At 48.9% G+C, this 26,015-nt stretch overlaps 1 long non-coding RNA gene across 2 annotated transcripts; it reads left to right on the top strand.

Annotated features, from left to right (window-relative positions):
- Positions 1–1,895: 1,895 nt before the first annotated feature.
- Positions 1,896–7,484, top strand: LOC127482300 (uncharacterized). 2 transcript variants are annotated; one of them, XR_007908494.1, is made up of 3 exons: positions 1,896–1,995; positions 6,916–7,068; positions 7,157–7,484. It is a non-coding gene; the product is annotated as an uncharacterized LOC127482300 (long non-coding RNA). The 2 variants fall into 2 exon arrangements; XR_007908495.1 differs by having other exon boundaries at positions 7,160–7,484.
- Positions 7,485–26,015: the final 18,531 nt, after the last annotated feature.

Genomic DNA, 26,015 nt, shown 5'->3' on the forward strand with positions numbered 1-26,015 from the left:
GCTCTCACTGCCACTCTCAGCTGTCACAAGGATTTGTATCTGCCTTCATTACATCCCTCTCAGTCACAGTATAATTAAATCTGATGTTGCTATAAGTCTCAGTGAGCAAAGGAAAATTCAAGAGATTAATCAGAATATATTGCAAAAAGAGTTCTAAAAATATTCTAAATAGACCAGAAAACCAGATGAGTGGCATTCTCATTTATTACTGAGCCAAGCTCTGGATACAACAATCAATTGAGTTGATAGATAACACAGGATCTTCTGCCTCTCCTATTTCCTTCTAGAAGCTCTCACTCAGAGCCACATCAAGACACAATTCTATTATTGCCTCTCTCACCCACTGGAGCTTATTTTTGGCTGTGTGTTCAGCATTCTCTCCAGGGGTGTGCTGTTGTCATGACTCTGAATTAGGTTTTTCTTTTCTCCCTGTCCCCATCCTGTAATAATTTTATTTTATTTATTTATTTATTTATTTATTTTTTGAGCACATGTGTCCTAAGATCCTGCCCAATTCCATCCTTCCAGGAGCCTGGGAGGGTTCTGTTGTTTGCTTTCAGGGCATGATGTAATTTCAAACACGCAACAGGAAATTCCCATGTGTTTTTTTTGGGGATTGGCTTTCCATGACACACAATTTGATGTTTCCTAAGCAGTTTAAGCCCCTCTGCTTTGCCCCTGCCTTGCTTCAGATATCAACCAAGATGCATCTAGGCCACCTTTGGGAAGAACTTCCCAAGCTTTTTTGGCTGGCTGATGTTCTGAATTTGTTGTTTCGTGCCTGTCACAGTGGTGTGAGTCTGACTGGGCACGACTTGGAGCTGATTTACACCACGAGAACTAAAGAGGCCACTTTGTCATCTGCAGCTGGGCCAGCTGAGCTGGAACAGGAGGGGTGTGAACATTCCCAGAGGAGCAGCCAGAGAGCTCCAATCTGGGAAAGTTTCACTGCTTAGCTCAGTGTCACTTTGGCTGCTCCTGAGGACGTTTTTGATAAATATGTAAAGCAGCAAAATAAAGCTTTTGCTGGGGTAAATGGGGCACGAAGGGATGGCAGAAAGGGGCAGTCAGTCCCTGTGCCTTGCCTGTGAATTCCTGCTCCAGTCCAAGGACATGAACTCCTAAGAAACTCCAAATTTGCTGGTTTTAGGGTGGTTCTGCCACGCTGGTGGCACCTCAGCACCTTCTCCAGATCCCTCCCCAGAGACACTCCCTGGGTCACACAGGCAGCATCAGCTCACAGAAAGAATTCAGAGCTCCTCAAAACTCCTGGAAAAGAGGAATTCAGAGCTCCCGAAGCACCTGAGTGTTCAAGGGGCTGGAACACAACCTCCAGGAGAGGTGAGTCCTTCAGAAATCAGGGAATAAACAAGCCAAGCTCCAGAGGAGCCCGGCCTGCCACGGATTGCCTGGATACAGCAGGGGGGATGTGACACGGGCATCGTGCCTGCCAGATGGAAATTACATGGGGAGAGAGGTAGCACTGGAGAAGGGAGAGGATATTAAAAACAGAGCCTCATGTTTCAATGCCAAAATTATTAGGGAAGCGAAGGAAACAGGCAAGAAAAGCAGAATAATCCGTATCAGTCACTGGATGCTGCTCCACTGGGGGAGGCCGGAGGTGCCAAGGTTGAGGAGCCTGCCATTCATCATTTTTGATTTAGTGCTGCACAGACAAGGGGAACTTGCATGATACATGGGTTGTATATTCTTCTATTGATCCCTCAGACTTCGTTTGCTAAACTTGCCATCCATCACCCCCCTCCCAGCTCCGCTCAGGTCCCCCCAGAGAGGAGCCTAAATGGAAGCCACTGTCCTGTCTCTGAGGGCCAGGGTTCCAAATGGTTTGTGACAGCCAAGGACAGGGAGAACTGGGCTTGATCCACTCCCTTTGTGATGGATTGGCAGCATTTACAGTTATTTTCTCCGTGCTAGGATGGCTCTCAGAAAGGGCAAGAGCAGCCTGGAGGAAGCTGTGCTCCCAGTCCCACTGAGGTGAGACAAACTCATCCTGAGACAGGGAGGACTCACCCCACTAACACTTTATTCCACTTCCACAGAAATTAACTTTGAAAAACTACTAAAACAGAGCCCTGGGCTTTCTTTTGGACTCAGCCATGCTCTCAGCATCGGGTTGGGAAGGATGTTCCACCACCCCCTGTCCCTCTCCCCTGCTCAGCCTGGATCCAGCCCCTTGCCAAGGAGCAGGGATGTCCAAGGGGGGGTACACAAAGAAGGACAGCTGGTGAAACAAGTGCTAATCCCCATGTCCACCTCCTTAATCTGTTTGCTCATGTATTACCCTGGCCAGCAAGGACTATTTCTGGCCTCTGATGGCCTGGCTGGGCACAGGGCTGGGTGGGCACAGGGACACTCGTGGCTCAGGCACCAATATAATCTGGAAGTGTGGTGAAGCTACTGCAAGTTTGGGGCTGAAGAGCCATGTTTTTGTGATTGCCAACTCATTTCTCAGTTGTTGGGATCAGACTCACTAGGGAGGACAGGTTGGTGCTCATCTTTTGGGAGCTTTTTAAGTGTTCCCCAGAACCATTTCAAAGCCCTTTGCCAAAGAAAAGCTCCCAGAACTCTTCTTCATGGCTGGATTCTCAATCTATGGAAAGAGGAAGGTTCTTTTAGAATCACAGAATGGTTTGGGCTGGAAGGGACCTTAAATACCATCTCATTCCACCCCTGCCATGGGCAGGGACACCTTCCACCAGCCCAGGTTGCTCCAAGCCCCTTCCAGCCTGGCCTTGGACACTTCCAGGGATGGGGCAGCCACAGCTTCTCTGGGCAACCTGTGCCATGAGAGCATCAGGGGCAGAATGGGGTGGTATCAATACCCTCTCCATACCCAGTAGTTATTTCTCTGTTGCCCCATCCCAAGCAAGAACAAGCCCTGAAGTCACCACCAGACAAAACTCAGGGAAACCAGGGGAAGTTTAGCCCCAAACAAGGACTAAAGAAAGAAAACATCAATGAATCGTTTCAGGATTCATCTCCCACATGTCCAGCCATCATTTTCCTCTGCTGGGCTCTGCAAAACGTCTCATGAAAGCATTGATGGACCTGACAGCCCCAAATCCATCATCTGAATTCTTCCAGCAGCTCTGGAAGGATCTTTGCAGAAATCCCCCCAAAGCTTCTTCTCCCCCTGCCCCCTTTCTTGTAAAAGATGCAGATGTTAAGAACACAAAGCATTATTCATTTCCTCCCTTTTCTGACATTTTCAGGTATTAGAAAAAAAAAAAAAAAGGAAGCCAGGTATGAAGGGGATGAGCAGGTTAAGAGCAATCTGTCCATGCTCAATGAGAGGGAGAAAAAAAAGAGAAGTGAAATTGTACATTATTAGATGATCTCCAGTTGCCTTCTCAGCACAAGCAAGAGCCACATTAGGAGGCAGGGAGAGTTTAAAAGCCTCTAAATGGCTCCAAGGGAGAGGAGCTCGCTGGGGGAGGGAGAAATGCTGCTGCCTGCCAGGTTACACACCAGGAAATCTCAGAGTTTAGGAGGAAGCTGGGGAAGGGTTGTCAGAAAAAGGTGTTTGGCCAGCTATAAAAGTTGAGTCCTGCTTGTGTGAGGGTTAAACAACCAGCAGCAACTGCCATGTCAACATGGGATGGGCAAAGAAAAGGCTCCAAACACCCAGCTTGGAGCTGAGAGGGACAGAAAGCAGATGCTGAGTGTGCCTTGGGTTGGAACAGCCCAGGGAGCTGTGATGGGTTCAAGGTAAAAGCACATCCAGGACACGGCCAGAAATAACCTTGTTTGGAGGAACAGCCAGGATATAAAAGTTATATGTTTAGAGGGGGAAAAAAATAAAAATAAAAGCTCTGTTCACCTCTTACCAAAGAGCTCCCCAATTAACCAATTAGTGGGAGGTAGCTCAGAGCAGCAGCATCCCTGGCTTGGCTATTACAGCTATTGCAGGGCCTGCTAATGGGAGATAAATTCCTATCTGGCAAATTGGATGCAATTAGAGTCATTTTAGCGACAGTTCACAATGGAACTGACCTTTGCTTTCACAAGCAGGGGTCCAACAGAGATATTATGTTTAATAACATTTTATTTGTTGTGGAAGGAAGCTTTTGTGTTTGCAACTACCAGAATAACTTAAGCTAAGCAAAAAAAAAAAACAAACAAAAAACCCACCCAAACACGACGGGAACTGGGGTTTGGAGAATGGTCTGAGATTTAAAACTCCTAAATTCTCATCTCATCTTTGTCAAATTCAGAGTGACAGTGACTTGGCCTTGCTATGACTTCTTTGACCCATCATTAAGGCTTGGCTGACTCAAAAATCCCTTGTAGGTCCCAAATTTGCCCTTCTTCCTATTTGGCACTTCCATTCTTTGGTGGTGGCACCTGCCCAGCTCTCCCAGGCAATGAGAGCCCACCTTGTGAGGTGAGCTGAGCACTCTGCTGGGAAATCAAACCATTCTAAGGGGAAGTTCTTGTATTAGGATGAATATTAGGAGTCTTTTCCAAGCCTGTTTTCCACAGCAGATGCACAGGGCAGTCCTTGGGTAGCACCTGAAAGGCACTGCCATTGCAGGGGGGACTTTAACCACCACAGCCATAAATAACACCATTGTCTGCACCCACTCAGAACTGGGGGACATCAAAACCAGCTCTCCTGGTATTTTTCAAGCTTATACACCTCGTTCCCTTCTGCTCTGCTGTTCTGTGCTCCCCAGTCAGCCATTTAACCCCAGGGTCTGCAGCTACCAGGCAAAACTCTCACAAGTCTGGCATCGTGGGCTTAATACACAAAGTGCTTATTTTAAACACAGACTGATGGCTTTTCTCCCAGATAATGATGATTGATTCTGTTTTCCATCCTTTGTCAAGGCTCAGCACATGCCTAGAATTTTAACTAGTCCTTCTTCTGATACTTCCATGCATCCATCTGTTCCCCTGGATCTCTCTCGGTCTCCTGCTTTAAATAATGAACTTTGCTATGCTCAGAACAATCTATTAATAAATAACAATCTCAGAGATTACACAAGCCAATTAATAGTAAAGCAGCATCAGGAACTCAAGTGATAGATGCTGCTGAAGAGGGGAGGTGTGAGAGGGTGGTGGAGCTGCCAGTCCTTGTACACACAGGATTAGCAGAACCCCCAACAATAGCTGGGGGCAAACTTGTGCCAACAGTGCCCTGAACAAACTCAGGGGAGTTCAGCACCCACACACTTCTGTGCCAATTGTGCCAGGGAGGGAGCAGGACTGGGTTAATTCCAGCATTCTCCAACACAAAGTGAGGTTTTGGTTGCAGCTGCAGCTCAGGAACATCCAGGAGCAAGTGCAGCTCATGGAGCACTGAGAACATGACACCACCAATGAGCTTTTCCTCTTTACCCTGTGGTTTGGACGCAGCACAACTGACCTGCTAAAACACAAAGATCATCTAAATCTGCTCTGTCCTTCTCCCTGTGTTCCAGCTCCCCTTTGCACTGACACAGCAGAACCCAGCTGGGATGGGACCACCCCAGACCCCAAATGAAGGCTTGCTCACGTTCTCTGGTGACACACGAAGCAAATGATGACAAACACAAGCAGCAAAAGCTGCAGATGACACATGGGACACATGCTGTCCCCTGGGACACATGCTGTCCCCTCAGCCAGGCAGCTCAGTGGCCAGGACTGAGTTCCCTGTTGCCAACACGAAGGGACAGGAGCCTCTGTGGGGAGACTGAGCCCATCTGTGGGCTGGCAGTGCAGGGAGAGGGAGCATCCCCTGGATCCCAGGAGGGCTCTGCAGGGCTATCCCACTCTCCATAGCCATCACACATGGACAGCACAGTTCCCTGCACTGGCTGGGCACTTAGGAACAGTCTAAACCTTAGGCTGAGCTCCGTTTTTGCTTCACTGTGTCTCAAGCACACGCTGAACACGTTCAGTGGAACACTCTGCCAACACCCTCGTTTACTGCGTTTGCCTCGTTTGTTCCTTTCATTTTTGCTCTTCCTTCTCCTGTCCTCTCCTCCTTTCCCTTTCATTTCTCAGTGCAGCTCCTGTGGGTTTATTTCCCCCCTCATCTCTCCTCCTCTCTGCCCTTCATAATGACTTAATCTGGCAGGCAGTGTGACAAGCGAGCCAATCGAACACGGAGTTTTCCTGCACTCCAGATTCATTTGAAGATCTCTCCCCGACAGCAGCTCTGAAACCCCAGATTCAATTTCCCTCTGACATAATAACAGAATTAGTTTCATATTGTCGTACATAAATTACTCACAAGCCCCGTGTCAGGAGGGAAGGGAAGAGGGAAAAGAGACAAGAGCAGGATTCAAAGGAAGGTGTGACTGTGACAAGCGACAACAGAATAACAATAGGGGACCAGTGGGTGACATCCATCACATGTGACAAACAGGGACAAAGCCATCTCTGTATCAAACAGCAGAATTATTTACCTCTTCTTCTCTCAGCCCTTGAGCCATTCAACCTCATACTGAGGATTTCTGTGTCTTGCCAAAGACACATGAAGTCTAAATAACCCTCGGATTGAAAAATATTGTATCTCTCTCAGTCGAGTGGGGTGGGGTTTTTTTTTAATTCTTCCTCACGAGACACCATTCATGGGAACATCCCTGCTGGCCTGAGCTGGGAGAAAGGCTGGGATGGAGCCCAGTGGGAGCAGGCCTGGCTCAGGAGGTGGCAGGCTCTCAATGGCAGTAACATGGACAGCATTCACACAAAAAAAAGACAAGCAGCAAACCAGCACAAACTCCTCTGCCTTCACATGCTGCCCTTTAATTCTTCACTCTGCCTCCTGCACCGGGAGCAATCAACTGGGTCTGGAGCTCTGAGACAGCACTGCTGACTACAAAACATTCAATATTTGTGATTGAACACTGCTTCTCCCTGTTTGGCTTTTTTTTCCCCTGCCTGCCTCCCTGCTCTGATGTCCCACAGTACAGCAGTGATGTTGTCACTGCTGGTTGTCATTTGAATGTCACTGTGCCACGGGAAGAGACACTCCACGGAAAGGATCTGAATTCTCCTGAGCAGCAGCAGCATCTGAGACTTCACATCACATCTCGCTCCTCATCCACCAAAGTGCTCCTGGTAATGAAGCAGCCTGACCTAAACAGAGACAGCTTGGAATTTTCAAGGAATCTCAACAACCCGATGTCCTTTTCTTTTGGTCTTTCAGCAGGCAGCAAATTGGCACTTTGCAAGTGAATACAGAAGGTGAAATGTGGAAGGTGTCAGCAAAAGGCACTTGAGTGAGCAATTCAGAGCTGTGGGATGTACCAGATCAGAAAATGGTAGTATCTATGACACTCCAGTGTGCTTTAAAGCCCTCCAATTAACTGCACTCCTTGAGGTTGGGCAGCTGACAAACCCCAGGAATCCCAAAGCTCGAGCATCACTTCCCTTGGGTGTTTCTAAGGGGGAGAAGACACGGAACACTTTCATTTTCTGTGTAAATATTGGCACCCCTACATGCCCCCAAAAGGATTCTGAGAGCCCCTGAGTTTCTAAACACCAGGAGGGAGGAAAGTGCAGACCACAGTCACCTGCAGAGCAATAAGGATCAGCCTCAGGGATGCTGAACTTCACACCAAAGCCAGGTTTTATTTGCCTGTTGACAGAATGAATGGCTTTGTTGGTCTTTCCAACCCAGCTCTGAGACAGTAAAGGTCTCTCTAATCGAGCAAAGGCAGAACAAAAACTGGTGGCTTAAAGGTGAAACTAAAGAAATTCAGGTTGGAAGCAGGACATGCTTTATGGGTTTTTTTTTTTCCAACAGAGGATGTGGATTTTGCCCCTCAGTGTCTTCAGTCAAAACTGCCCAACTCCATCTTAAACATACACAAAAAAAATGAATAAAAACAAACCCAGAACTCTTAATCAGGATAAATTACAAGCTAGATGAGGATTATCAATATTTTTCCTGCCTAGTTACACAGCAGGCAGGAGCATCTGACCCTAATGTCCTTTTTGCTTTTAAAAATCTGCAGAAAGTTCAACTGATCTTTGGATCCCCCACTGTTTTGGCTCAAGAATAACTTGGGGAGGGGAAACCAAGGTTAGGAAATTTGAACTATTAAACAAACAGCATTTGTTGAGAGTCCCATAACAGCTGGATTTGCTCATAGCTGCTTTGACACCCTGGCAAAATCCATTTCTCAGCATTTTCCTCATTAAAAGGAGCTTGGTTTTATATACTCTGCCATGAAAAATTGAGCAGGTTTTCCAGAAATAGTAATGAGCTAAATTGGCAAAGAAGACAAGTCATTTCCACCTAAGTGCACTTTTTTTTTTGCCTCTTCCAGAGCAGCCCTCACTAGGCAGTGGTTCTTTCTGCATCCAACATCCCCAGACAAATCCTTTCTTCTCAGTTTGCTCTGGAAAGGGAGGAAGGGAGGGTCCCAGAGCTCAGGGATCTTAAAGAGCAGCAAGACTGATTCAGGTGGGGCTTTAGGAAGCACCAAATAACAGGAGAGGAGCCCTGGGACTGCCAAGAGCAGGAGCTCCCCCTCAGCCTGGAGATCCTTGCAAACCCAAACACCTGCTGGAAATCCACCTGCTCTGCAGCTCTGCCCCTATCAAACAATGTCATTTTGGTGCCTAAGTCTTTCCACACAACAGGGGATGTAACTACACCCAGATTTGAAAGCAAAGTTTGCTCTGCTGGGCTGACTTTGAAACCACCTTGTCCCAGGTAGAACATCCCCCATCCCCTTCCAGGAACGGGGATTCTCCCTCCCCAGAACGGAGGGAACTTTGCCCAGCAGGAGAATGGGAGATCTCTGTCCCTCCTCCTCCTTCCCCCTTCCATGAATAACGTCAGCCATTGACCTTTTCAAGCACAGCACTTGCTGTAAAATACGGCTGTTCCAGTTCTCACCAGTGCCACTGGAGGAAGGGGCTGGGGGAAGAGTCTCCAACCTGCTGGCACAGCAGATAAAAGGGCTCCGTGGTTCTAACAACCTACCAGGAAGTTTTATGACTGTATCCCTGGCATTTAAAATTAATACAGTTATTAAGAGAGAGATTGTTTTACAGCTTAATGGCTTTTTAACAAGGTGAATGCCACGAGCCTCTGTCTGAGAGGAGGAAAGGGGAAAAGGAGCTTGGAGGGGCTCTGTGCACTTGTGCCTCTTGAAAGGGATCCTCAGTGAAAACTGGATTTTCATGTGTCACTTTTGCATTATGAACCCCCTGACTGGGCACAGGAGTCCCCAGAGAGGGGAGAAACAGGAGAGAATCAGCCCAAAGGTGCCTCCACCCCAGTGTGGTGGCAGGATGGGGAGGGACTACCCCCTGAGCAGCTGGAGCTTCATCTGGGCTTTCAGCCCCTCTTTCCTGCCCTTGTTCCCTTGGCTATTTGAAAAGTATCTCAACCAAAAAATGGTACTTGTTTATCTGAGCAGTTTCTGCCTAAAACTCTAAAAATCAGCCCTGGAGCTGAAGCCCAGAGATGAGGAGCCTGTATTGATTTTAATTCACTGCACTTTATTGCTGCATTTAACCAGAAGATTCTTTTTTTTTTTTCTTTTTAATTCTATACATGAATCAAGAAATAAGAAACACCAGTTTTGCCACTGGCTGGATGGCTGCTAAAACACTGTCTGCAAGGGCCACCAGACTGATTTCTGCTACCTCTGTTCACATCAACATCCCTAAAAAAAAAAAAAAATCCAAGATGTGTTGCATCTTGCAGGGGCTGCAAGTTTGAATTGCTGGTCCCAAAAGCAGTCTCAGGGAGCTGGATTCTCTCTCCTTGCTTGCACTGGTTTAGACTGGCATTAGCTTTGCTAGAAGCAGGTTTGCTTTCAGACCTGGGTGTAGTTACATTCCTCCTCGTGTGGAAAGACTTAGACACCAAAATGACATTGTTTGATAGGAGCAGAGCTGCAGAGCAGGTAAAACACTGCCCAGCAGGACAGGGAGGTCCATCTCTGGCAAACCACTGAGCTCCCAAGCCCCTGGAATCTTAATTCCAGATGCACTGGATGCTTTTAGCTGCGACAGTGAGATCTGCTGGCCTATGGCCATCCAAGCAGGCACTTTGCCTCCTGCCATAACAATAACTACATTATTTGCAACATCACAAATCTTTACCTCATCTGCAATCGAGCCCAGAGAAGGACATGGATCATCAGCTAAGTCATTAATAAAGGCATTGAGTAGCTGTGGACCAAAATAATCCATCCCCGGGGAAGGTGCTTTAAACAACCTTCCCCATTGATGCTCTTCCCTCAACAACTGCAGCCTGAGCTCTCACCCATCTCACCCTCACCCCATTAATCCCACCTCATGCAGGTTTTTCTTACTCAAAATGTCAGGTGATGCCCAGTCAAATGCCTCAGAGGGAGCCAAGGATATGCTCCCAGCCCTGCTGCCTGCACCAGGCAGGTGTGGCACATCAGGCAGATCAGAGCAGCCAACGGGTCTGGCTGATGAGACCAACGCTGTGCTGACTCACAGCCTTCTCAGTTTTACCCTCTGGTTTGCTCTTGCCATGCTCCCAGGTCAGCCATTCCTCTGGGTAACGGGGGTTTGACCTCCCACTGCTGCTCCCACCATCTGGCTTTGGCTCTTTTTGCCCTCCCTGAAGCCCTGCAGACCTCAGGAGGGCTCAGCAGAGCAAGGGCTGCCTGAAAGGGCTCTCACCTTCAGCTGAGCAACCACACAGGCACGTGCCGTGGTCAGACACACATCCCTCACCTTTCCAAAGGCTTTATTAGCTAATGCAGCTCCAAGGCTCCCAGACACCAGGGCTGGCTTGGCTCCAGCCCCAGCAGCACAAGGGCAGGGTGAGCTCACGTCTGTCTGCAGCCGTCCCCGAGGATGTTCCAGCAGAGGGGGAGGAATTTAAATTAACACCTTGGTTCCTAAGGAGGTTTCAGTGCCTCCATGAGCAGAGTAGAGCCATAGAATCATGGATTGGAAGGCACCTTAAAGCTCATCTCCTTCCACCCCCTGCCATGGGCAGGGACACCTTCCACCAGCCCAGGGCCACCTTCCACCAGCCCAGGTTGCTCAGCCCCCCCTCCAGCCTGGCCTTGTGCACAACACAGCTGAGTATCAGCTCAAAGGACAGGAAAAGCTTCCTTTTTTGGGTCTTTTAGGTTCTCTGACGCACAAAACTGTGTACAAAAATATCTATTATTGAGATAATAGAAATAAGGTGACGCAAATCATCTTTCAATCAAGAATCAAACTGCTCTGCTTCTTTTTGTCCCTGTATTACACACCCTGAACGCCTGTGGAAGCTGCCAAATCCAACCTCAGCTTACCTATATAACTGGGGAGGAGGCAGCTGCCTTTATTCCAGGCTTCTCAATCTCCTGTGTTGCTCCTTCCTAAAATTCCTAAATTTCCTAAACCCTTTGGAAAAGCTGCCACCCTCACAAAACCAGATAAAATCTGGAGAGATTTTATTTCCAGGCCGTGACTTGGCAGGAGATCACATCCTTTTGGTGAGCAGTGGTTAAATTCAGCATAATCATTAAAAAAAGGGGGCCCGTTCACCTGTCTGGAGTGAAAGGTGCAGGTGCTGACACTGCAGGATGGAGATGTCAGTGTGTTCCCATCTCCCTCATCCTGCCCCATCTCCCAAAACGCTGAGCACTGAGCCATGCAGGACCAAAAACAGCAAAGCAAAGCACCTCTTTGCTTCGCAGGCAGCAGGCTCTCCAAAAATCCTTTGCGAGGAGAGAGAATAAATAAGCTCTGAATGACACAGTTTTTAACAACAAAATCATTCCACGGACAGAGTGTGTAATGAGTTCCAGTCAGAGCAAGTTATAGAGGAATAATTTTCTAGTACCTGGAGCTAGCAACCACTTCATGGATGCTTTTTATTCCTAGGTTGTAAATTGATTTTATACATCATTTATCAATGGAGGCCTGGCTATATAATAGGTATATTTTAATATTTATGCCTCTCCACCCGCATGCTCAGCAAACAAATGGGAACAATAGGACATGGCTGGTGTTACAAGTCACTGGGATATCTCCCCCTGCTCCCAGGTAAGGGTGATGGAGGTCTGCAAGTGACAGATAAACCCGGGGAAATTTGATTACGTGATGCATAAAGAATGACTGAAGAGGATTAGAGAAGTGCTGAGGGCTTAAGTTTTGCGTTGCATTTCCATATATTGCCTTTACAAGCCGAAGGCACCGGAATCCTCGGGGGGGACAGGCACGGAGACAACCCTGCCCGTCCCCGGGGCTGCAGGTCCCCAGCACGGGCAGTGGGTGGGGGAGTCCCAAGGTGAGCCCCGGAGGCACCGAGGGATGTGCTCCAGCACCCCGGGATGATTCCTCCAAACCGCGCTGAACAGTCGGAATGCAGAGGGCACGCTTTGGGAGAGGGAGGTGGTGGCTTCTTTCTGTGGATAAAATCCGGCAGCAAACTGCCCTTGCAGCTCCTCCAAGCACTGCCCTGCCCCTCTCCTTTTGAGCTCCCCCACCATAACACTTTCGCTTTCGGCTGCTTCCCAGGTAAACCGCTATCCCGAAGGTTTTCCAAAACATTTCCCCGCCTCTGTTTGTTTTCATTAAAGTCTCTAAGTCAAACTTCCAAGTCCCTTCCCTCTCGCTCGGGCCATCAACTCTATTACAGAGCACTCAAACAGGACTCCTGCAGCAAGATCTCGTGCTGAACCCCACTGCTCCAGGGAGGAATCATTAATATTCAGCAGAGAAAGCAGGAAAATACATTTACTCCCTGCTCACAGCTAACGCTGTTCTTCAGGCAGCTGCTTAATCTGTGGTCACCGTGCTATTTACTCCCAGGAAGGAGATGAATACTCAGAGCTCTCAAGCTGGTTCAGTTTCAGAAAAACAGACTTAATTTAGACTTAATTCATGGTCGGGTAAGTCAGAAGCACGTTCACAGGCTAACAAAACCTCTGTCCTTTCTGTGACAGTGCACTCCTCCAGAGCCATAAACAGAGGGAGTTACACTCCACGGATTCCAACGGCACTAATTATCTCCCCATTATTGATGTTGATGAGACACACTCTCTGCTATGTTAAATACCCCGTTGTTTATAGATGGAGGCACAATCAAGAAGCACAACCTCAGCCAACAACAGCAAAACACACCTCTGTCTTCCTTCCCACACACTCAAAGCAGCACAGTTTGTAAAAAAAATGTCTTCTTTGCAGCCTCACTTCCCTGTGTTACCTCAAAGTGCCTTTCCAGCTCCCCAGCCTGGGGAAGATGAAGCAAGAGAGAGGAGTGGGATGGCTTGAATGCATGTGTTGAACCTTTCCTGCTTTAGCCAGGAACCCAGGGGTGTGCAGGAGCTCAGCAGCTGTGCCCTGGAGCCCAAAACAGAGCTGGGAGTTGTAGTTACATCTCTAGAGCTTAATGCACTGCCCTGTGTCAGTCATCTGTGCTCAGCATCACACACATCCCTTCACAGATCAGCCACCAAGTCATCTGCCTGCTGATTGTGCAAGTTGTTGACTCCACATGAAGGGGGTTGTGCAGGCCAGCAGTGGTTAACTGGGTGAGGAACCTGGGTCTGACAGCACAGCACAACCTCACTGTCTACTGCCAACAGAGGAGAGCCTTGGAGAAAATCCAATGGAAAGGACCAGGCATAAGGTAGGAGGTGGGATCATCTCAGACTCCAGGTGATGAGCATCTCCCAGATCTCTGGAGAACGGGAGCACCAAGCACTGGAGGCAGAAATAAACCCACAAATAATTGGCTTTGTGGTAGGAGGAAGTCACCAGGACCCCCAGGCTCTGCCTGAAAGTGCCTTTCTCTCTCTGTGTTTTTCCAGTTCTCCCTCCCTTAAAGCACAAGGACAAACTAATTCCCAGGCCATAGGCTATTCCACCCAGTCCTGTTTCTGCTTCCCAAAGGAAATCAACCACCAGAGCCATGAGCTCTTCCACAGCATTCCTGCAGCAGGAGGTATCAACAGGAGCAACTTGGTGATAAAACCCACAGCTGAAGGAGGAGATACCTGGAGATGCTGTCTATTCCTTCCCCACTTAGTACTGTTGACAGAGACACTGCTTTTCCAAATTACAATATTAACAGAAAGAACAGAGTAATTTAAGCCATCAAGGAAACAGTTAAACACACAAACACATCACTGCAAGGAGGATTACAAAAGAGAAGTGCAGGGGAAGGCAGTGTCAAGATAATCACGAACATCTACATTCTTCCTTGTACATTCAAATTGCCAAGGAGCCTTTTAGGGGGGAAAAAAAAATGTTTTCAGTCTACAAAAAAATTGCTTTGTCAAGCAGGAACAGCTTCCTGCCCCCTCTTGCCTTCCCCACACTGGAGTGACCTTGGAAGCCACTGAGTTATTCAGCATGAAGGCCTCTGAATTATCTGGTTTGACATATCAGTTTTGTCCTAGCAGGCCACGGGCCAGTGTCTGGGGGGAGCTGCAGCCCCTGGCAGCGTTGGGAGACTCAGCAGGGAAGGAGGGTTGGAGCCACAGCGATGCCCTGAGCCACTCTGGCCCCACAAATGTCACTGTGCTGCAGCTCAAAGCCTGCAGAGCCAGCAGAGGGGCTGGACTGCCACAGCCCTGTTTGTTCAGAGTTTATTCAGAGACTCCTTTAACCAGCCCATTTAAATGAGAGCTCCGGTGTCAGCGGAGGAAGCTGGGCTGGAAAACTGAGCCCTGCCCTCGCAGCCCCTCCAGGCTGGCACGGGAATCAAGGGCAGGTTTGCTTCCAGACCCAAGGAGAGGTTTGCTGGGCTGGGTTTGTGCTGCAGCAGCTCTGCTGGGACAGGATGCTCCGGGACTGATGTCTCTCTCCCCAGGTCAGCCTGTGCTTGGCTCTGCTGCTTCCTCAGGAAGAGCAAGATGTAAAAGCAGCAGGAGGAGAGCAGGAGACTTTAGGTTCAGTTCCCAGCTCTGCCATGAAGTCCTGCAAGATCCCAGCTCAGTCATTTAATCCTCCTTGGCCCACGTGCTACTTGGGCAAGAAAAATCATCATTGCTCTTCACAGCCCCCTCTCCATCCTCTCCCTTCCTTATTATTCCCAAGCAACACATCTCAGTTCTGGGAATAAATCCATCCCTCAACACCTCTGGCCAAACACAAAGCCTCATATCACTGAAATAACTGCTACTGAGGGCCCAGCCTGGCACTGGGCATTACCATCTCATCTCCCAGTCCCCACTGTCCTTTTATAATCCCTAAATTCCCACTAAACTCCTATTTATCCTGTTTTAGCCTGCAGGCTCTGTGGTTCCCTGGCAGCACCTAAGTCCCTTCTCTTTTGAATAGACTTTTATTTGAAGGCTAAATCATTGAATCACTAAATTAACACAGAAAGGACAAGGCAATGTTCTGGTAAATAAGTTTATGTTCAGTACTGAATACCTTGGAGAAGGGAGTACAGATCCCTGCACAGCCTTAGGACCCCCAGCATTTTTTAGTGCCTTGATTTCTATTTGACCCATATATATATATTTTTTTTAATCTCTTTTTCATCTTTCCATTCTCACACTGATGTTTGGAAGGATGCACAAAGTTAAATAGGTCCTGATAACTCCCCTCTGGCAGGGCAGGGGTCATTCCCCTCTTTGCCATGCCTGTCACTTATGATACACTTGTACATAAAAACAATTTTGCTCCTAGATGGGAAACAGAGCCTTTCCTCCCAGGATCAGCCCATCTTCCTGCTGATGCATTTGTAACCTGTCATTCCATGCCCCCAGCCTGTCAGTCAGCAGGGGAAGGGCCACCTGCCTCCTCTTGGCTCAGGGTGGGAAAAGGACATCCCAGATTGGAGCCAAAGAGGTGTTTTGAGGGAGGACACCCCTGGAAAAGGAATAGATTCCCTCTGATTCCACAGCACCTGTGGCCTGGCCATCTAATTTTTTACAGAAATAACAATAAATCATGCAGAACACTTCCTGTCACCAATTTGCTTGTTTTTAACCCCCCAAGAGCCCAGAGCACATGAGAAGGTGAAGTGGCTCCAGCTCTTCACCTGATATCAGCATCACACACCTGGGTATTGTCATACAGACACTCCCTGTGCAAAGCACTAAGGAACAGGAATTTTATCCACCCCCTGATATAAAAGCACTTCTCCACCAGTGACTTGGGGGACAGTGGGGCTTTTTAGGGGTCTCCCTTTCCCTTGGGAAGTTGTGAGAGCAGCATCCTGCCTGTCAGCTCCCAAAACAACTGCCACGTAAAGAAGTGATTGGTGTTAATAACACCCCCTTTTTGGTGGCCTGTTGCTGTCCCTGAGCTCAGGGGTGGGTGGGTACAGCAGGGAGATTGGGAATGCTGCCTCTGGAGCAGTGGGGCAGCACATCAGGAAGGATATTGAGGGGCTGGAGCAGGTCCAGAGGAGAGCAACGAGGCTGGGGAAGGGACTGGAGCACAAGTGCTGTGAGGAGAGGCTGAGGGAGCTGGGGGGGCTCAGCCTGGAGAAGAGGAGGCTCAGGGGAGACCTCCTGACTCTGCAACTCCCTGACAGGAGGGGGGAGCCAGGGGGGGTTGGTCTCTTTTCCCAGGCAAGAGGGCTGGGTCTTCAGCTGTGCCAGGGGAGGTTTAGGTTGGATATTAGAAAGAATTTCTTTCCAGAGAGGGTGCTCAGCCATTGGAATGGGCTGCCCAGGGAAGGGGTGGATTCTCCATCCCTGGAGGTGTTTAAGGACAGACTGGATGTGGCATCAGTGCCATGGGCTGGGAACCACAGCGGGGTTGGATCAAGGCTTGGACTTGATGATCTCAGAGGTCCCTTCCAACCCAGCTGATTCTATGACTAACACAGCCTTGAACTTGAAGAATCCCCTTTCCCACCCCAGGAACATGAGCACTGCTGGGGTGGGACCTGCTGAGCAGCCCCCAGCCAAGTGCCCCTGCTTTAGAGCCCTGGTGCTGCCCTGAATGTCAGCCAGGAACTGTTCATTGAGCACCAAAGCTCCCAGAGCCTGGCTGTGCTCAAGGAGAACGACACCAACCCCTTCTTGATTTCAGGGCAGACCCTGCGTGCCCAGGAGCTCCAGAGGAATCCCTGACAGCCTCACCCAACAAGCCCTCAGGGAAAGAAACGAGCCTGAACTTTGTATTCATTGACTGTGGTTTCTCCAGACCTCTGCTAACACCAAACATTCGCTTTTCACCCCATCCCTTTATCTCAGTCTCTTTTCTTTTTTTTTTTTTTCCCTTGAACTGAAGCTGCCAGAAATCATTTTTCTCGGCTCATAAACACATTTCCATCTGAGGAAAAAGCAAGTAACCTTTGCTGCAGAATTGCTTCACCCTCCTGAGCTCCGAGAGATCCTACTCTTCTGTTTCCACAGATAAAAATTTCCCAGGGGAGGTGGAAGCTGCAGGGAAAGGGGGCTTAGTGAGTACCAGGGGCTCATGGTCCTCCTCCCCAAAATACATCCTGCTTTGCCCTCCCATCCAGTGTTAACAAAACACAGTCTGAGTGACTGAGTTTATTGCAAAATCGTTGCTGAGAAGTGGTTGGTGTTGGGAATGCACATGTAATCTTATTTTTAAATACTGTACATGAAGCAGTGTTTCTGTTTGGCAGCACGAGGGGATTAAGGAATTCCTCTGCTGCCAAAGTCAAGGCCACTTCCCCTCCCTGAACCTGCCTTCTTTAATGCTTGTCTTTGATAGCCTAATTGGATATCCAGACAGCACTTTTTGGGTCTTCAAGTATTTATTGACATGTTTATCATTCCCTATATTTCAGGGAAATCCCCAAGGCAGTTCTTCACTGCAGGACAATAGAACACAGATAAATTTTACTCATTCTCCAAAGAGATGCTTTTCTATGGGATGGAAGATGAGAGTTACCTTGTCTAACTTCCCTACAGCACCCAAACTGCAGGAATGGAAGAAGATTCCTTCCCCTATTCCCTCAGACCCCTGATTCTCCCTCTTCTCTTGAGAACAGTGATAAAATGCATTCATTACCTCTACTTCAGTGGATGGAAAATGAGGGGAAAGTGGTTGTTTATTAGATGTCGAGAAACACCAAACCCTTTTAGACTTGTACTCTAAAAGAAAGGAAAAAGGTAAAAAGGTAATTTTCCAGGAAGCTCCTGTCACTGTTTGAAAAGAGAGAGTAAAAAAGACTGCTTTTATTATCTGCTTTATTTATGGTGACTTAATAACGACACAGACAAGTACATTACTTGCTCAGCCACTTCCCTGCTGCTGCCTTTGTAAAGACAAAGGAGCAATCAAATGTGTGTCTGTTTGCTAAAAGCTGAGCTCCATAGTCAACCAACAGGGGGTCTCACCTGTGGCTTGGGAAAAGGGAGGGGGAGTGTGGATTTAATGGAGATTTACATGATCCCGGGCCTTGGGGCAGCGAGGTTTAAGGAGAGAGGTCAACCAAGGAGGGAGAAGGGAAGAGAGAAGGGAGTTATTGCTGGGTTATTGCCCATTTTTAAACTGCCAAAGGAGAGCATCTTGCCGTGGTGGGAAGCAGAGGTGGCTCTGCAGCAGCATCACCCACCAGAAGGGAGCTAAAGCATTTATCACACTGCCTGTGCTCTGAGTGAGTGAGGCTTGGATCCTCCAGAGCCCCGGGGATTTAGCAGAGTTGTTCCCAAATGTGATGGAACAGCCTCATTCCTCAACACAGCACAGGATCAAGGGACAAGGCCAAGTACCAGACACAGTAAGGGGGGGAAAAAAAAAAAGGCAAAAAGGAGAGCTTTGGTTTTGGGTCCAGAGTATCACAGGAGGCTTGGTTCAGGATGCTTCAGCACCAGGGGAAGGGGTCAGTTCCCAGAGCAGAACACAGACAGCTGAAATACTGCAGCCCTTCCTCCAGGAGAGCAGCAGGGGGAAGGGTTTGGGGGGTCCAAGGAAGCTGGTTTGGGTTTAGTGCCTCAATCTCTAACTGAAAGGAATACTTAGCACTGATGTGAGAGCAAATGCTGCAGGGCAAGACTCAGAAGGAGGGAACAACAACCCTGTCTCTATCACAGTCCTCCTTCAGTACTCTTTTCTTCTGTATTTTAACCCAAAATCAGCTCAGATATTACACAGCCTGTGGGGCTGGTGCCAGAAGAGCCTCCTGAGCTGATGTTGCATTTGTCCAGCCAGGAATGTGACTTGGCACGGGCAGGGCAAAGGATGGGGATAGGAGGGGCATGGAAGACAAAGGTAACATTCCTTCCTGACCTCCTGGAGAATCCTGAGCCCTGGCACTTGGCATGGACACTTGATGCACTTAAATAAATCCAGAGGAACGTTTCTGATATAGATTTTTTGATCACCCTGTACACAGTCACCCAGCCAGCACAAAGCTTCCTTGCTACAAGGCACAGACAGTTCTTAATTAAATGGCTTAGCTGTGGAGTTATTTATACTGCACACAGAGTTCTCCAGATCCAGTCCTGCATCACCAGGCCACTGCTGACTTTCTATAGCAAGTGCTTAAAGAGATTGGAGGTCTTTTACACGCAGCTGTTTAAGGTGAGTGAGCAATGCAGCCCATGAACATTCCAGCAGCCAAGGAGAGGAGTGATGCAGCCATTAAAACCTGTTTCTAATAATTCAGAATGCACTCAGTGCTATCCCTAAGTGTCCTGTTATGAGACAGAGCATTAAGAAGCCATTAACCCATCACAGAGCACAAAGTGGGTGCCACAGCTGGGAAGGGAGCAAGGCAATGTGTGTGGGGAAAGGAAGGACAGGAGCACCAGGAGCTCTGACACCAGGCAGGGTCCTGTCCAGAAGGGAAGAGATTTATGTTCTCACCGCCTTGTCTTTTCCCTTCAGCAATTTTTGGAAGTGTTCTCAGCACTGAATTTGCACCTCTGTGCCCCCTACACCCAAACAAACCTTCCAACATGATTATCAGCAGATGGATAGCTCTTGGTATTGATCCTCCAGCACAGATAACTAGGAAGGTTAAGGGGCTTTAGTCTGACTTCAGAACAAACTTAATCCATCATGTAATTCCTTAAGTGACTATCCTGCCTTTCTCCCAAGAAATCAGCATTTTTCTGGCCCTGAGAGATTTAAATCACCCGAGACCAGGATCTTTGCACCCTCCAGGACAAAGCTGTGGTCTGTGTGCACACAGAGTCCAGCACAGCTAGGAATGAACCTCTGAGAACCACCTGTAATATCTGCTGCTCATTTTGCCCTGAATAAGACTCTTCTCCCCGTTTTACTCCCTACTGCTCTCATATTGCCACCTCTCCTCCTGGTGCCTGAGTTCAGTGCCTGGCACAGTGGCAACCCTGACCTCTGGCAGGGCCTGGCAGTGCTGCTGGAATACAAATCCACAGAAATTGTGGCAGGGCCACGAATTTCCCCATCCACTGTGCCATGAGAGCCCGGGCTGCAGCAGCAGGAGCTTTCTCACAGGGGTGACGCATTGAGAAAAGGCTGCACAGGGAGGGAGGCAGCAACATTCCCTACAGGTGTTCCAGCATTTCCCTGCCTTGGGACAATTGTGTGTCGTGGCATGCAAGCCCTGAGACCTGTGGCTGTGAGAGATGAAAGGAAATGCAGGTGCCCAGCTGGGAAATGGTGTCAGGACAGGAGGGATTTGCAAGCAGGAGCGAGGCAATAAGGCAGCAGCCCTGAGGAGGAACGCCTGGAAGTTTCTACAAATATAGAATTGTTCATATCTGGGGACAGGAACAGCCTCTGGACACATCCAGTGGCACAGATTGGCTTAGAGTAGAGGAGGCAAATCCAGGGTAGGGGAAAGGAAGCCCCAAGCAAGCTGCCCCAATCAGAAAAACCCTGATAAGGGGTTTAGGGAGAATGGAAGAGGGAAAAGAAACTACCCCAAAAAGCCCCACAGCCTCATCAGTCTCTGACAGGAGCAGGTACATTGGGCACTAAGGAGTTTGCTGTTGGATGTTTTTCCTGTGCTGATGGATGGCACTTCCAGGGTTGTTATTAACTGCACTGGACTTTAACACTTTGGGGTGATCTATGGAGCAGCAGCAGCCTTAAAGGATTTGGCACTCGGGCCATGGATTAGAGGAAAGGAGGGAAAATTGCAGCAGTTGCTCAGAGCATCCCCATCTGTCAGGGTGGGAGTGGGCAGGGGCAGGCAGGGGAAGGAGCAGCTGAGGGAGGGCAAGGCATCACTTCTCTGAAAAATGAAGGCTCTTCAGTTGGTCTCCAGGAGCCCCAGCTCTCACAGGAGTGAGGGATTGGGGGACCACCCTCGGGAAAGCAGGAGAGGGGTGATGAAAGCCAAGCAGAGGTGTTCAGGATGCTGAGGAGCCTGTTCAGGATAGCGTGTTTTGGAGCCTGAGGGAGAGGAGGAGTTGGTTTGAAGGCAGGCAATGCCCATTTCCAGGTGGCATTTGAAAGCCACGTTGCAGCACGTGGCTCATCCTCTGTTTTTTGGAAGTGACTGTGGAGCCTGAACCATCTTACCCAGCACTTCCAGAGGCAGAGGAAAGCACAGGGAAGGGGGCTTCCACTCCTTTTAGGCATTTAATCAGCAGTGAGCTGCTGTGTGGGGAGCACAAAGCCTGGCTGGAGAAGACACAGAATGAGGTGGAAATATTTTCCTGACCCACCACTCAGCTCTGTCCTGAAAACACAGAGAGCTGTGACCTGCCACCACAACAGCAAATCTGAGCATCAATTAATCTCACTCTAAGCAGTTCTCACTCCTGGATTGTGATGTACAACACAGTCACAGTTTCAAGATTGTCTTCTGCTGCACCCTAAATTTACCATGGCATAAAGGAACAGAAAAACAACCCCACCCCACACCTACTGGGTGTTGAAGCTGCAGGATTAGTTGCAAAGCCCTGAATCCACACACCAAGTTCCCTCCCTGTCACTCCCCAGCTGGAGCAATTTGCCAAACTTAGCACTAATTCATGAATCATCTCAATCAACTCGAAACTGGCCTTCATAATATTTATTTGTCAAATATTCACCCACTAAGGACTGTCTCGTTGCAGTTTCAGGGGTCTAATTAAATCATGGCATGAATTGGAAGAAGCCATTCTTCCAGCAAGGCTGAGCTGACCTCCTCAACTCATTTATTCCCTGATAACCATCATATGGAGCCACTCAGCACCCCTGAGGGAAAAGACACTTCACATCCCATTGATCCTGAGCTTTTTTCCTGCCTTCTCAAGCAGCTCTTATTTTTATTGCACAAATGCATTCACTGATCAGAAATTACTTGCCCAGCTACCAACAAAAAAAACCAAACCACACTAAACCCTTTTGGCTCCCAAGGAGCCAAAGCTGGAAGAAATCCCAAGTGTGGGCTGGATCATTGGAGGGGACACCAAGCAAAGCAAGGGGAGCCCAGGGTGGTGTTATGAAAGGTGACAGCTCTTGCTGTTGGACAGCGTTTGAAAATGTGAGTAATCATCAAGGTGTCGTTTGCATTCTCCCTCTGATCAAAGCAGGGGAGCACCGGACAGAAAACCACAGAGTTCTGCAGGGGAAATACTGCAGAGGGGCTGGAGAACCCCCAGCACGGAGTGACTGCTCAGCAGCCACAGCACTCCCCAGCTGTCAGGAGAAATTTAACTGTTTATGGCCTCCTGCTCCTGTGAGCCATTAAAACAAACAAACAACAGCTGCTTCCTTCTCCTCCGCGGCACCAGCAGGGCCAGGTTTGTTCATTATTAATTCTGTTTGGCATTTATAGCACGGGGGGTACAAACTGCTGCTCCCAGACCTTGTGTTGGAGGCTTAACACTCCCAGAACAAACATGTGCTGCTGAGCCAACACACTCCCAGCAGCTCATCCAGGAACCCCAGCACATCCAAAAGGGATCCGTGCAGAGGGAAATTCAGCATTCCTGCCCAGGTGGGGAGAGTGAGACAGGTAAGGTTCCACCTCCCAGGCTCCTGCAAACAACACAGTGCTGTCTTCCTACACTGGTATCAGAGCCCTGCATCCTCATGGCGTGGGACAGCAGATCCCAAAATCCCCTGGGATGGCACAGAGGTGGGGCAGAAGAGCACCAAAATCAGGCCAGATTTCCAACAGCTGTAATTACACACAGGGAGAGGCACAGAAAGCTCATTAAAGTTGTTCTCACTGAGCCGAGGTCCCACCTCCCAGTGGGATGCAGCCACCTGATTCCACAGGCTGCTTTGGAAATGTCATCCTCAGCCACTGTGAAATGAAAAGGCCAAAGGAGAATTTCACGGAGCCTGAGGCTCAACGAGAGCAAAGGGAGTTGCTGCTGCCAGTGCTCACAGAGGATACTGCCCTAAGAGGAGCTGGATAATCTGTCCCACAGGAGCAGTGAGTCTCTTACAAGGTTCTCCTGTCCACTCATCCATTCATTCCTCCCTCTCCCGAGGAAAAGGGGGGGATCTCTGTGTTCTGCCCAAAGACACACGTGCCCTGTTCCACTCTGCTCCCTCAGGAGCAGGAAATATTCCATCAGAGCACGAGCTCAGGCTGCTCCCTGTGCCCAGGAAAGGGAACATTTGCCACACAAGAGCGAAGAAGAAACGGGATGAATGAAGTGGAAGGGGGAAAAAAAATAAACTGAGTGCTGCTGAGGTGAGAAAATTTGTCTCCCCTGCACAAGAGCTTATCAGTCTGTCCCTGCCTGGCTGGGGCAGAGTCCCAGAGCCTCCTCTTATTCCTTTAACACTCCAGTTTTGTGCCTGAACAGCCTCAAACAAGACAGCCCTCGAGGATCTGCCTCAGTTTTCTTGCAAGTCACTGAAGGCAGGAAAAGGACTTTGGAGCTGAGCTTCTGCTGGTTCCTGCACAGTTATCCTGCATTTTTATCCATGTATGGACACACCAGCCATGGCACAGAGCGTGTGCCACCCTGCAGCCACAGCTGAGGAACACCAAAGGAAGGTGGCATCCCTGCAACAAGCTGGAAAACAACGGCGGATGCCAAGTGTTCCTGTGGCCAGCCAGAGGTTTTTAGATTCAGCTGTTCCCAGTTAATCCTTGTTATCACACTGATGGGGGGTGGGAGAACAAACGTTTTGCTGGATGGCTCAGCAGCACATCCCACTGCTTTAAAATCGGGTGCAAACATTCCCTCCAATGCAACAAATATCCCTTAGGAAGGAGGAGGAAAAAAATAGCTCTTTAGTGACACCCCACCCCTCCTTTCTTAGGCTGCCTCCCTCCCCACAGTGAAGTTAATCTCTGTCTAAGTGTTCCTGCACCATCTTCCCCTCTCCTTGACCCACGGCCATGCCCGGGGAAGTTTTTCTCCACCGATTTCTTCCAAGTCCGTTAAAAAAAAAAAAAAAGCCTTGGGAATATTCATCATTGTGACACAGCCCTTAGCTAAAGGCTCTGCATCAAGTCACCATCCATCTTCCTGGCTCGGGGCTGCCCTGCTCTGCACACCGGGGGTCTGGGCACCCCCACTTCGGGGGGATTATTATGTGAGGAGGAGGAGAGATGATCTCCCCCCATCCCTTTGGGAGAGGGACAAAGGGACCCGCGGGGATTAGACAAGAGGCTGGGCTTTACCTCCAGCCAAGAAGCCTGTTCAGACCTCTGAGCCCAGACAGCAGATTAATGTCTCCTTTTCTTCCTCCTGCCTTTTAAAGTGCACTCTATTACCTGGCCAGCGGCACTGCCACATTTATTACCTCTCCTCTGCTCCGCCTAATTCTTTGTCACCTGTTCCCTCCCGCCTCTTCAGAGATAAGGAGCTGTAAAATGGCTTTTTTTAACCCAAATGGGAGGCTATTAGGAGATTAAACGCGGCAGATGCTAAAGAGGCCTCCACACTGCTCAGCAGATTTACCTGCAGAAGCAGAAATATTTGGAAACATGTGGAAAGGCCTCTCATGCAAAGCATTTCCCTGGTGCTGGGACAGGTACCTTCCTTGTGCCCTTTTCCCAGAGGGTGTGAAATTCAGAGCAAGCCAAAAACACTCCCCTGTGGCAAAGAACAGACTCCTCAGTCCTCACCCCCAGCCCTGGAAGTGTCCAAGGCCAGGTTGGAGCAACCTGGGCTAGTGGAATGGAACAAGATGAGCTTTAAGGTCCTTTTAAGCCCAAGCCAGTCTGATCCCATCATCCTAATTCTCAGAGAAAAAGACAACATGAAACTTTACTGGGTGCTGGGAAGTTCCTGAAACCAAAGCCATTAAAAACTCAGTGGATTTTGTTGGACCTCAACACTCTCAGATCTGTGTGTCCTGGACCAGCTCCTCCACACTTTCTGATTTCCATTATATTGTTCCAAGAGCTCGGAGTTGAGATCAGGGTGAATGAGCCAAGTAGAGTCCAGGACAAGACATTGCTCTGTGGTAAAGGGTATTTTCATTATCCAGAATTCAGCAGAGGGTCACAGCAGGATCAGGAAAGGATCATGCCTGTGAGATAGGAGAACAGAGGCACAGCAAGAACTGAAATTCTGGCGAGATCCTGCCCCAGAAGGCGAGGTGGAAATGAAAGGCAGCTGAGCTATCTCCCAGCACTGGGCAACGTGGTTCCTCACACTGCAGAGGACAGAACAAAATAGGAATTGTGGAGAAAGCTGCCTGTTAAAAGAAGAAAATGTTTTCTCCCCTTTTCCCTAAGCCTTTACAGAGTTATGCAAGTTGACTTTATCTGCTGCAAATCCTCCTTTCTGTTGTCAGCTCCTGCACAGCTGAAGTCCTTAATTCTCCTACACACACCATGGGCCAGGGTGGGTAATATCTGCTTTAGCCTTCCCATAATGAATCCCATCTCCATCCCCCTGGGCTGCCATGGCTATTGATTCCAGCCTAACACCTCAGCTTGTTTCCTGTCAGCTCAGTCACACACCCCTTATCTGGCCAGGCACATTTATCTCCGATTTTCTTTCTTGCCACTTTCTGAACTCGCTCCGTTTTTGCCACGTAATGAAGTGAGCTCGGGGGTTTGTATTCCTCTGCAGGAATCTACTCTGGGATGGCAGCAGCCAGCAACAGGACAACGTTGGGATGCAAGGCATTAAATCCTTTCCTTCTTTATGCTCTTTGCTGTCAGACCCACCCCAGCTGCCTGTTCCCTGGGGCCCTGCTCCTTGCTGGTGTCCTGCTATCCCGGGATCCTGCACAGCCTGGGCTGGCTGCAAACTGCTCCAAGGGCATCTGTGCTCAGGACTGAGCTG

The sequence above is a fragment of the Manacus candei genome, unplaced genomic scaffold, assembly GCF_025592945.1.
Source record: "Manacus candei isolate 608988 ecotype Guabito, Panama unplaced genomic scaffold, ASM2559294v1 h1tg000086l, whole genome shotgun sequence".
NCBI lineage: Eukaryota > Metazoa > Chordata > Aves > Passeriformes > Pipridae > Manacus > Manacus candei.